At 45.8% G+C, this 11,199-nt stretch overlaps 1 protein-coding gene across 1 annotated transcript in view; it reads left to right on the top strand.

Moving 5' to 3' along the window:
* Positions 1-9,235: 9,235 nt before the first annotated feature.
* DCN (decorin) overlaps positions 9,236-11,199 on the top strand; it is a 78,004-nt gene continuing 76,040 nt past the window's right edge. The window contains exon 1 of the mRNA XM_030215219.1: positions 9,236-9,423. The gene's annotated coding sequence lies outside the window, so the exon portion shown is untranslated. The remainder of the gene's footprint in view (positions 9,424-11,199) is intronic.

Raw genomic sequence — 11,199 nt, 5'->3', positions numbered from 1 at the left:
GTTGGCATGTGGCAACAGGCTTGCTGTGCGCCAATCTGAAAGTACCGCCAGGCTATCGCAGGAGTCTGGCAGTAGTTCCTACCTCCAGCGCATGCCATTTCCAGTGCTATTTTTGTAGCACCGGTGCTTGCCCAGTGGTAATTGAGCAGTGCCGCATGCTGCCCAGTTACTGCCGGGTTAGCGCAGCAGCCCTGCCACCTCAATGAATGATGGTATTTATTTATTTATTTGTAGCATTTGTATCCCACATTTTCCCACCTATTTGCAGACTCAATGTGGCTTACATTTGCTGTAATGGCGGTTGCCATTTCATGCATGGTAACATTCATGGTGTATACATGCATGGTAGGATATATGGGACATAGTGTATATGGAATAAATCGTGATATATATATATATATATATATATATATATATATTTATATACCATGTGATACATATATGGTAAAGAATAATTGTGGTAGTGCAAGAAGATTCCTGAGTAATAGGTTAGATTGTAACATACGTTAGTTCATCGTCTATTGAGAAGTTCTGTTCAGCATAAGGATAGAGAGGTAGTGTTTGATCATTAATAGCAAAGAGGTTGAACAGTCAAGTGACAGAAGTTCGCATCTGTATAGATCGTGTATAATGTTAGTATTTAGTATTTAAGCTGGATGTTTGTGGTAGGCCTTCTTGAAAAGGTCTGTTTTCAGAAGTCTTCGGAAGATGGTCAGGTCTTGCGTTCCATAGCTGCCTGCAGATGTATGAGAAGTTGGACGCATATATGGATTTGTATTTGATCCCTTTACAGTTAGGGTAGTGGAGATTGAGGAATGTGCGTGATGATCTTTTTGCGTTCCTAATAGGCAAGTCTATAAGGTCTGACATGTAGGTTGGGGCTTCTCCGTAGATGATTTTGTGGACCAGGGTACAGACTTCGAACGCAATTCGTTCTTTTAGTGGGAGCCAGTGTAGTTTTTCTCTTAGGGGTTTGGCGCTTTCATATTTCATTTTCCCGAATATGAGTCTGGCTGCTGTGTTTTGAGCGGTTTGAAGCTTCTTAATGATTTGTTCTTTGCATCCGGCATAAATGGCATTACAGTAGTCTAGATGGCTTAACACCATTGATTGTACTAGGCAGTGGCGTAGCCAGACAGCCAATTTTGGGTGGGCCTGAGCCCAAAGTGGGTGGGCACAAAAGTTTCTCTCTGTCCCGCCCCCTTCCTCCCCCTCTCCCCCAGCACCTCCCAACTCAAAATAAAAATAGAAACACTTTAGCTCATGAGGAAAGTGACATCCACTATGCTATCATATTTCAGTTAAGATTCAAAATAAAATGCCTTTTCTACCTTTGTTGTCTGGTCATTTTCTTTTTCCATCATGTTGATCCAGTTTCTCTTTTGAACTTTCCAATCTTTCTGCTATTTCTCCTTCAAGCAGCTGTTGTCCATTTGTCTTTTTCTCCTTTCTTGTTCCATTCCCTCATTTCACTTGCCATTGACATATTGACCTTTCCATTTTAGCTCTTTCCTCTCTTTTTTTTCTTTTCTCTGTCCACCCAAATTTTATCCTAACCCCTTTTCCTTTGTTTTACTTTTCAGATACCTGTCAGATTTCCATTTCATTTTCACCCACTAGTTCTCCTAGTCCCCATCTCTCTACTTTCCCTGCAATCCATTCCCTTCCATCTTCAATCTATTCCCCATTACCATATTTCTTTCCCCTGTAATCAACATCCTCCTCCGTTCATTTCCTTGCCACCCACTTGGCCTCTCCCACATGGTTCCACCTTTCCCAGTGTCTCTTTCCCTCCACCCTTCTAGCCCAGCATCTGCTCCCTCTCTTCTCCCCACCCTTCACCCCCTCCCAGCAACTTCCTGTCACTTCTCTCTTTCCTCTTGCCCCCTCTCCCATGATCCAGTGTGGCCAGGATCTCCCGCATTCCTTCCCTCGTGCCCAGCTCCCCCTCTCTATGACCTATCCCTCCCCATGGCAAGGATTTCATCCATTCCTTCCCTCATACCCAGTACCCCCTCTCCCTAACCTGCTCCTCCCTGTGGCCAGAATTCTACCTTCCAGAATTCTGCCTGCCAAGCCATCTACCCCTCCCCCCTCCCCCTTCAGCTCTCTAATCTTCCTTTTCACTGCAGCGGCCCCTTTCCCCTGCTGGACCTTCATTACTGCTTGCCTCCGTGGGGAGATGTCATCATCCATTTCTCAGTTGCAGCATCCGATTCCGAAGATCCATGGCAGAGGAAATCAGCTGATTGAATCCCCAAGCACTTTTTTCCGACTGCAGCGCGGGACCAGCCACATGCCCGCGAACAGCTCTGCGCAGCGTTCCGACTCCAAGTCCCGCCCCTTAAGACACAAATGGCCTGTTTCCGATACAGAGAAACAGGAAGTTTGTATCTTAAGGGGCGGGACTTGGAGTCGGAACGCTGCGCAGAGCTGTTCGCGGGCATGTGGCTGGTCCCGCGCTGCAGTCGGAAGAAAGTGCTTGGGGATTCAATCAGCTGATTTTCTCTGCCACGGATCTTCCGAATCGGATGCTGCAACTTGTTTGCTGAGCTGGCGTGTGCAGCTGGGAGATAATTTCGCTGCTGAAGGTGCAACAACGGAGGAGGGATAGTGGCTGGTTTTCTGCTGGGTGGGCCTGGGATGAAAATGGGTGGGCCCAGGCCCGCCCAGGCCCACCCGTGGCTACGCTCCTGGTACTAGGCTGCGGAATACTTCCCATGGGAAGAAAGGTTTGATTCTTTTAAGTTTCCACATTGAGTAGAACATCTCCCCCCCCCCCCAAAAAAAATGGCCACACGGCAAGTGTTTCACTTATTTATTTATTTATTTATCGTATTTATACCCCACCTTTTCCCGCAAGATGCAGGCTCAAAGTGGCTTACAGTAGTCTGAAAAGGCTGTCGCCAATCCAGTGATTATACTAATACAATATTAAATAGACTAGTAAAAAAGGCCCGTTTCCGAAACCAATGAAACGGGCGCTAGCATGTGGCTTTTTTTGTGTGTGTGTGTGTACGTGTCACAGAGTTATTTTGTGTGTGTGTGTGAGTGTGTGAGGGTGCGGTGTGTGTGCAGGTTGTTGATGTGTGTCTTTTTTTTGTTTTGTTTTGTTTTTTGCTTGGGGGTTGGGGGATGTGCTGTGCTGTCCTTGGTCGCTGTTTGCTGCTGGCTGGGTCGCGGGTAATCCTTCCAGCTGGGCCGCAGCTTGTCCTGTTCGCCCACGTCCCAGATGGTGACGGGCACGTTGTTTTCCGGCTCCTCTGACTCCATGTCAAGCGATCCCAAATATAGGCTGTGCTATAGGCCCTCTGGCACTCTTCAGTACTGGCATTAGGCATTTAAAAATTTCTCCCCCCCCCCCCCGGTCTATTTTTGCACATACCCACAGCAGGAATATTCTTCTCTCGTTCCAGCGGTGGTTCTGTGCTCTCCGTGCTGCACAGATAATGAGCCATTCTGCTGGGGAATGCTCCTCCCTTATTGTCACGTAGTTTCCTCTGATTGGTCCGTCTTACGTTGCCTAGTGTTGCCTGGGAACGGTGTTGTGATGGTCCTTTGTGTTTCAGAATGTTGAGGGTGTTTTTTCTGATTGGTCCGTCATGCGAGGGCGGGGCAGAGAGACATGGTCAGTGTTGTGGCTTCACCACCATGAATCCATGAACCCTTCAGGGAGTGACTGAGTGACTTCAGAACGTTGAGGGTGAGTTTTATTATAGTAGATAAGTAAACAGAAAAAAGAGGAGAGCTAAAGGAGTCCAAAATGGCCCATTTACATGCTGTAAACGCCTGTGCTAAGCTCCAAGGCTGAGAAGGTTTTGACTCGTAGTGATAGATGGCAGCAACCGTCCACTCCGACCCCCCCCCCCCAAAACAGGGAACAAGACAGGTAATGCAGGTGATAGCCAACGACTGGGATCGGCGGTCAAAAGGAAGCAAGTCCCCCCACAGTGTGCAGTTTTCCAAAAAGTCTCCCAACGTGAAGCAGGCTTTAATGCCCAGCTGCCGGCAACGAGCAGCTTAGGTGACGATCACGGCCTGGAGGCAAAGCAGAGTGGAAATCGGCGCTGGCGGAGCACACCGAAAGAGGACCCACAGCGCGGGAGACTTACTGCACGGCCATTTGTTTCTGAGAAAAAAGACAGCCTTTTACCCGCTGCGGTAAAAGGGAGCCTCAGCGCACACAGGCTGATGCTAGCACAGGCCCCCTTTTACCACAGCTTTAGTAAAAGGACCCCTAAGTCACAAAGAGCTGCAGGTGGGAATCAAACCCAGTTCTCCGCACTCCTCCACTATAACTGACTGCTGTAGTAAATTAGACCTTTTGAAAATTGGTTATCAATAAATTCGGATTTTGGATTATGCCCCTGATGCAACTTATACCAGAACTGGACAAAACCTAACTCTTCCTCCTTGACTTCCTAATCTTCTCTGTCACTTATGAACTTTAATGCATTACCACTCTGTATTTTCATACCGAAATTGGCGTTCGCCATCACGGTGCTATGTAAGCCACATTGAGCCTGCAAATAGGTGGGAAAATGTGGGATACAAATGCAACAAATCCTACTATATAAATGAAGAGTGACCGACGTTGACCGGCGAGCACCGGGCGGGCGGGGATCGTCCGACAGCAGCTCCGAGGCGCACTCCGTCTCCGACAGGTATGATGAGCTGCTGCCACCGCCGCCGCTGCTGTGACCCGGGCGTTTTCCTCTGCCACCATCCCCCGGGGCGGCTTTCCTGGGCGGGGGCTCGGCTGCACCCGGTGTTGCTCCGACCGCTTTCTTGCCCGTTTTAATGGGCTCAACGGCTTGTAAATAAATAAATAAATGCAGGCATATGCCGTAACATGGCCACATTGGATTTTCTTTTCAATAAAAGTAACTGTTACCCTACCATGGATTTTGTTCTCCGACTCCTTTGTACATCTCTGTGGTTTTTTTGATTGGAACTTGCCTCTACTGTTCAGTCCATTTTCAAACCTACATGTAAGGCCACAGTTTTAAGTTGGTTTCAGTTTGCAGGTGGAACTACACTATATGGGACTAGGTGAATGATTCCCATAATCCCTCGTGTAAAGCCCTGGCTGAAACCAGCTTAGTAGTGATTTTCAGCACTAAGCTCCTAAATCCAGGCAAATGAAAGACAGGCTTAAATTTACAAGCCTAGCTTTTAAGCTCCTAAATGAAGATGAATTTTCAGCTGAAAACTTATGCTCCTAAATTTACATAGTAAACATAGTAGATGACGGCAGAAAAAGACCTGCACGATCCATCCAGTCTGCCCAAGAAGATAAATTCATATGTGCTACTTTTTTATTTGTACTGTCCTCTTCAGTGCACAGACTGTATAAGTCTGGCCAGCCCTATCCCTGCCTCCCAACCACCAGTCCCGCCTCCCACCACCAGCTCTGGCACAGACCATATAAGTCTGCCCAGCACTATCCCCGCCTCCCAACTACCAGTCCCGCCTCCCACCACCAGCTCTGGCACAGACCCTATAAGTCTGCCCAGCACTATCCCCGCCTCCCAACTACCAGTCCCGCCTCCCACCACCAGCTCTGGCACAGACCGTATAAGTCTGCCCAGCACTATCCCCGCCGCCCAACCACCAGCCCTGGCACAGACCGTATAAGTCTGCCCAGCACTAGTCCCGCCTCCCAACCACCAGCCCTAGCACAGACCGTATAAGTCTGCCCAGCACTAGCCCCGCCTCTCAACCACCAGCTCTGCCACCCATTCTAGGCTAAGCTCCTGAGGATCCCTTCCTTCTGCACAGGATTCCTTTATGTTTATCCCACGCATGTTTGAATTCCGTTACCGTTTTCATCTCCACCACCTCCCGCGGGAGGGCATTCCAAGCATCCACCATCCTCTCCGTGAAAAAATACTTCTGCCGCCTTCCCATCTCCGGAAAAGGTTTGTTTGCGGATTAATACCTTTTGGCTGAATATAGGACACAAATTTATCAGCATAATCGAGGAACATAAATTTAGGTGCTCAGTTTTTTGTTTCTTTTTTTTTTTTTGAACATCAAACCCTTAAGCATTTGACACACACTGACACAGTAGCATTTCAAAAGGCAATTTAGCATTTGTATAACTATTTGAGTCCATTTGTCATGTCATTTAAATTCAACTAATTAAACAATTAGCTACATCAAATTTCAAGAAGCATATCTTCTATGGGATAACCTATTTTAAAGGTCACAGAAGGTACAACTATCTTAAATATCCTAGAAGGGTTCAATTTTCAAAGCACAGCTGAGCAGTCAAAATAACATGCAAAATTTAACTAGTTCGTTTTAGTTGAATTTTCAGTCCAAACTACCATATGTAGTAGAATATGAATCCATCAAACATATAAATGGCAAGAGGCGTACTCACTCGCAAATGCGCAGTAGAGACCCTCTCTGTCCCGCCCCCGCGTCAATACGTGATGACGGGAGCGTGACAGAGAGGGAACCTGCACACCTGCGAGTGAGGGAACCGCCGTCGCCACCGCTCCCCCCCCCCAGGGTTGCCGCTACCGCTCCCCCCACCCACCCACCCGGAGTCGCCACCGCCACCCACCCTCCACCCGGCTTCACTATTCAAACCGCCGGAACGCAGCACACAGCTCATCTGAGCTGCCGTTGGCCTTCCTTACCTGCCTGTGCCCCGCCCTCGCCGACGTTACGTCACACAAGGGCGGAACACACGCAGAGAAGAAGGAAGGCCGACGGCAGCTCAGATGAGCTGTGTGCTGCATTCCGGCGGTTTGAATAGTGAAGCCAGCTACCCGGCCCGGGTGGAGGGGTGGCGGAGGGGACTCCGGGGGGGGGGGGGCCTTTCAACCCCCCTTCCTTTACTAGCCTGTTTTTACGGGCTCAATGGCTAGTCCAAATATAAACGGAAAATACATTTTCCCCTAAAAAAAGGGAGGAAAAATGTTAACTCGAATATAAACTGATGGAACTGTTTGCAAGGCTTTTTCAGTATAGAGAGCGCATGGAGGAGTGTAGGAGGATCACTCTTGCCCCAACTCACCACTAGACTACCAGGGCTGTAAGGTAGGCCTGGGGAAGGGCCTATGGTGGGTCAAGGAAGAGGGGGGCATCGTCTGTGCAATGGGAAGGAGGAATTGAGGGGTAGTTTCCGGTTCAGGGGGTGGAGCCGACCATGGAAGAGCACCTTGGGGAAGGGAGGAAATGGCTGGAATGCCGGATGCCACAGGGGAGGGAGTAGGCCTGAATTCAAACCAAGATTTAATTTTTGATGCTTTTTACTACTACTACTACTACTACTACTTATCATTTCTATAGTGCTACTAGATGTATGCAGTGCTGTACACTGGACATGAAAATACAGTCCCTGCTTGACAGAGCTTGCAATCTAACTAGGACAGACAAACAGGACAGATAAGGGAATTACTAAGGTGGGAATGATAAAACATGGGTACTGAATAAGTGAGTAAGGGTTAGGAGTTAAAAGCAGCATCAAAAAAGGTGGGCTTTTAGCCTAGATTCGAAGACGGCCAGAGATGGAGCTTGACCTACCGGCTCAGGAAGTCTATTCCAGGCATATGGTGCAGCAAGATAAAAGGAACGGAGCCTGGAGTTAGCAGTGGAAGAGAAGGGTGCAGATAAGAGAGATTTACCCAGTGAACGGAGTTCCCGGGGAGAAATGTAGGGAGAGATGAGAGTGGAGAGGTACTGAGGAGCTGCAGAGTGAATGCACGTATAGGTCAATAAGAGGAGTTTGAACTGTATGTGGAAATGGATAGGAAGCCAGTGAAGTGACTTGAGGAGAGGGCTAATATGAGCATAATAACACTGGCGGAATATAAGCCGTGCAGCAAAATTTTGAACAGATTGGAGGGGAGAGAGATGGCTTTCTTGCAACAAAAAAAAAACTCGGTTTATATTTGAATATATACAGTGTGCGCCAAGACTCTTTTATAGAGTACTATTATAAATCTGCATCAACGAGTCTACATTTAGATGCAACCATGTCGATGTCAGGCACAAGTGGGCATATACAAAGTTGGCACTTTAGCACATAATTTACACTATTCTGTAAGTTGCACATGTAAATGATGGTCCTGTCCATGCTCCTCCCCTATGAACACCCCCTTGCATTTACACGCTAAGTGAGTTGCCTGCATCATTTATAGAATAACTCAGTTATCACTTACCAGCATAAGTGCTAGTATTCTAGAGATTTATGTGCACAATCAGTATGTAAATTTTGACATCATGTGCTAGAATGAGGGATTTAAGTTTTATTGTTGGTAATGCATCTAAATCAAGTTGGGCAAACTTTACCGACTAGATCTAGGTCTGCTCTTCGGGCAGCTGGGGTTGCCTGACCAAACCCAACCAGTTAGCATTGAAAATGACTGTGAACAGGTTAGGCAGCGCAAACAGGAAGGACCTCTACGTAGACAGAACGATCAAACTGAAGTAGAGGTTGGCCAACAGACACTCCAACACAGGAAGTGGTGCTTAAAAGACACTTTATTTGCTGCTTGAATAAAGGGACCCAACACGGTCCGTGTTTCAGCGCAATCACACGCCTGCCTCAGGGGTCACAATATTGCTCAAGAGGACGTCAATGTAACTGACCTGTCACCTTCAGGTAATGCTGTGTGTTCTGCATTTCTCTTGCGTGGAACCTTTTGGGCTGCTTGATTTCCTCTTGAGCATTATTGTGACCCCTGAGACAGGCGTGTGATTGCGCCGAAACAAGGACCATGTCAGGTCCCTTTGTACAAGCAGCAGATAAAGAGTCTTTTAAGCACCACTTCCTGTGTTTGGAGTGTCTGTTGGCCAGCCTGTACTTCAGCGTGACCAGGTCAGGTCTTGTTCACCCCAAGAACATCTTGGGAACTGCTCCCTTGTTGCCGGGCTATATCTGAGACTGCCCCATGAGTTTAGGAGGGCAACATTTAGCTGGTCCGAAGGAGAAAACCTTAAAACAGAGATTTAGTGGGCTCACTCCTGAAGTTAACTGAGCCCTAATTATTCTGCTAATCTTTGTGGGGGAGGGAGAGGTCGTAGCAGTTTAAGTATTTCGAATTTTAGGTCAAGTATTCATGTTGTGCTGAACATGTAGTTTGGGATCCCAAACAGATGAAAAAGAAATAAAGGGAAAAAAAAAGCTGATAAAGTTTCTGGCAAGAGTACAGGAGACATATCATTACCATATGATCTAATGTGGGTGTCAGCCTGGATTCTGTTCATTGAGAGAAACTTTATTTTCTTTCTATGCTACGGAATGGAAGCAGGAGGGCTTTCTGTGGAAGTGACAGTCACAGAGAAGTACCAATAGCCTGCCCCCTTCTCCTTTCCACACCTGCAAGCTTTCTTGCCTGGGCTGAATATTTAGTTTAATTACATCTCTGCTTTGAGAGGTCCACTGGCAAATCCCTGGATTAAAAGGTATGGGTTTTTATTCCATTGTCTTGTAATGTGCACTAAGCTTACAAACTCTTAACCAAATCTATATAGTTTTAGAGAACAGTACGATAATCTTATGCTTCTCGCAAACTGCAGATATGTTGAGATTGATTCTTTTGCCATCATAAGAAAGGTCATTTCTTTTCCAATTTATTATCGTTTATGTCACTGTAGATTTTCACGTGAAAAAAATGGATGTGAAAACTAAACTTAGCTCTACTTCCAGCGCGGTGTAAGCTTAGTAAATGTAATGTTTACAAAATGGAAACATCTGTATGAACATGCAGATGGTATTTGGTGAAAATGTTTATTGCCTTCTAATACAACCCATGCACACTTTTCCTGCTGCAGAGCAATGGAATGTGAGTCTTGCAGATCTGCTGTCTCTCTTTGCAACAGTAGTAAAAAGTATTCAGTACAATACAGAGTGATAAATCAACTGCAAGCCTTTGGAGCAGACTATGCAAGGCTGTACTGTCTGTGAAAGGATTTGCCAGTGAATGTTTACCAGCATGTTCCTCGCCTTGAAAATGCTGGAAAATCCGTAAAGGAGTAAGCCCCTGGTAGCCACTGTACTTCCTCCACTCAGTGTTTCTATGTCATGAATGAAATTGCATTGTTTAGTAGACTTAAATAGTCATTTAGCCACAGAGGTAATGCTGCTCACAGAAAATGAAGCTAATCTGTTATTACGCTCACATTAAAGTCAAGGAATGAGATGACCAGGAAACAGAACTTTTCTGCTGATGTGAAATGTGGTTGAATTCTTTTACTTGCTATTATAAATGTCAACAGGGCCAGGTCTGAAGACTTGTAATTTCCACTGCTTTAGGAAAAGGTTGTTCTCTTAAAAAAAAAAAAAAAAAGCTAAAGCTATTAGCGTGAAATTATTTCATGGAAATACACAATATTATCAGACAGCAAACGTTCAATGACATTTTTTTTTATTCCTAAATTAAACTTGAAAAAGATTTGTTTTCCCAGCTGTAGCAAGACAGTGTGACACTCGCAAGGGATGCTGTTAGATTTCTGCTTAAAAGAAAAAGTTTGCTGTGTTACTGAATGTTTTGATCTGAGTAAGTTTCACTGGAAGGGGTCTGAATGTCACTAGTTGGTGTGCTGGATCAGGTATTAACATTATCCCTTTGTTTGTGGCTTCACTACTGTCTGGGAATCTTTTAGACATTAGGTGGGTGATATGTTAAATCTAACTATGGAACAGAGGGAAATAAAAACATGAAAAGTTTTAGAACTTTTCATGTTTTTATAATGCAGTTTAACTTGTCTAATCCCAAATAGATGATGTGCTTTCTTTGTCTCACAAACTCCTAGCTTCATGGCTGGTTTTCACGCCCTAAAATATCTTGTCTGTTCATCCACTATGCTTGCCACGAAGCACATTGTTAATTATTCACAAGAGAATTGAAACCACACTGCAAAGTTCTCAGACCTGGAAAATATTCAGGGTCAGGGAGCCCTACAGGATGACCAGTGCCGAAAAAGATTGATGATTCGGTGCTATTCTTTTTCACCTTCAGGCAGCATTTTCTCATTTTTTTGAAGCATGGTTTTCAGCATACTTTTCGTGGATGTTATACCGGTATCTCAGAAAGTTTTTCTGGATAAGGGATTAGGTGGGATCTGTCTGTCAGCGTGCCTCTCTCAACTGGTGAATGTATTTTCAAGAAGAAACATCTTAATTTTGCTTACTACAGTTCAGCTCATTATTTTTCCATACATGGTAAACGTACAGCAGAG

This window comes from Microcaecilia unicolor, chromosome 9, assembly GCF_901765095.1.
Source record: "Microcaecilia unicolor chromosome 9, aMicUni1.1, whole genome shotgun sequence".
Classification (NCBI taxonomy): domain Eukaryota; kingdom Metazoa; phylum Chordata; class Amphibia; order Gymnophiona; family Siphonopidae; genus Microcaecilia; species Microcaecilia unicolor.
The sequence above is the reverse complement of the archived record's forward strand: the minus strand, read 5'-3'. Positions and strand labels throughout refer to the sequence as shown.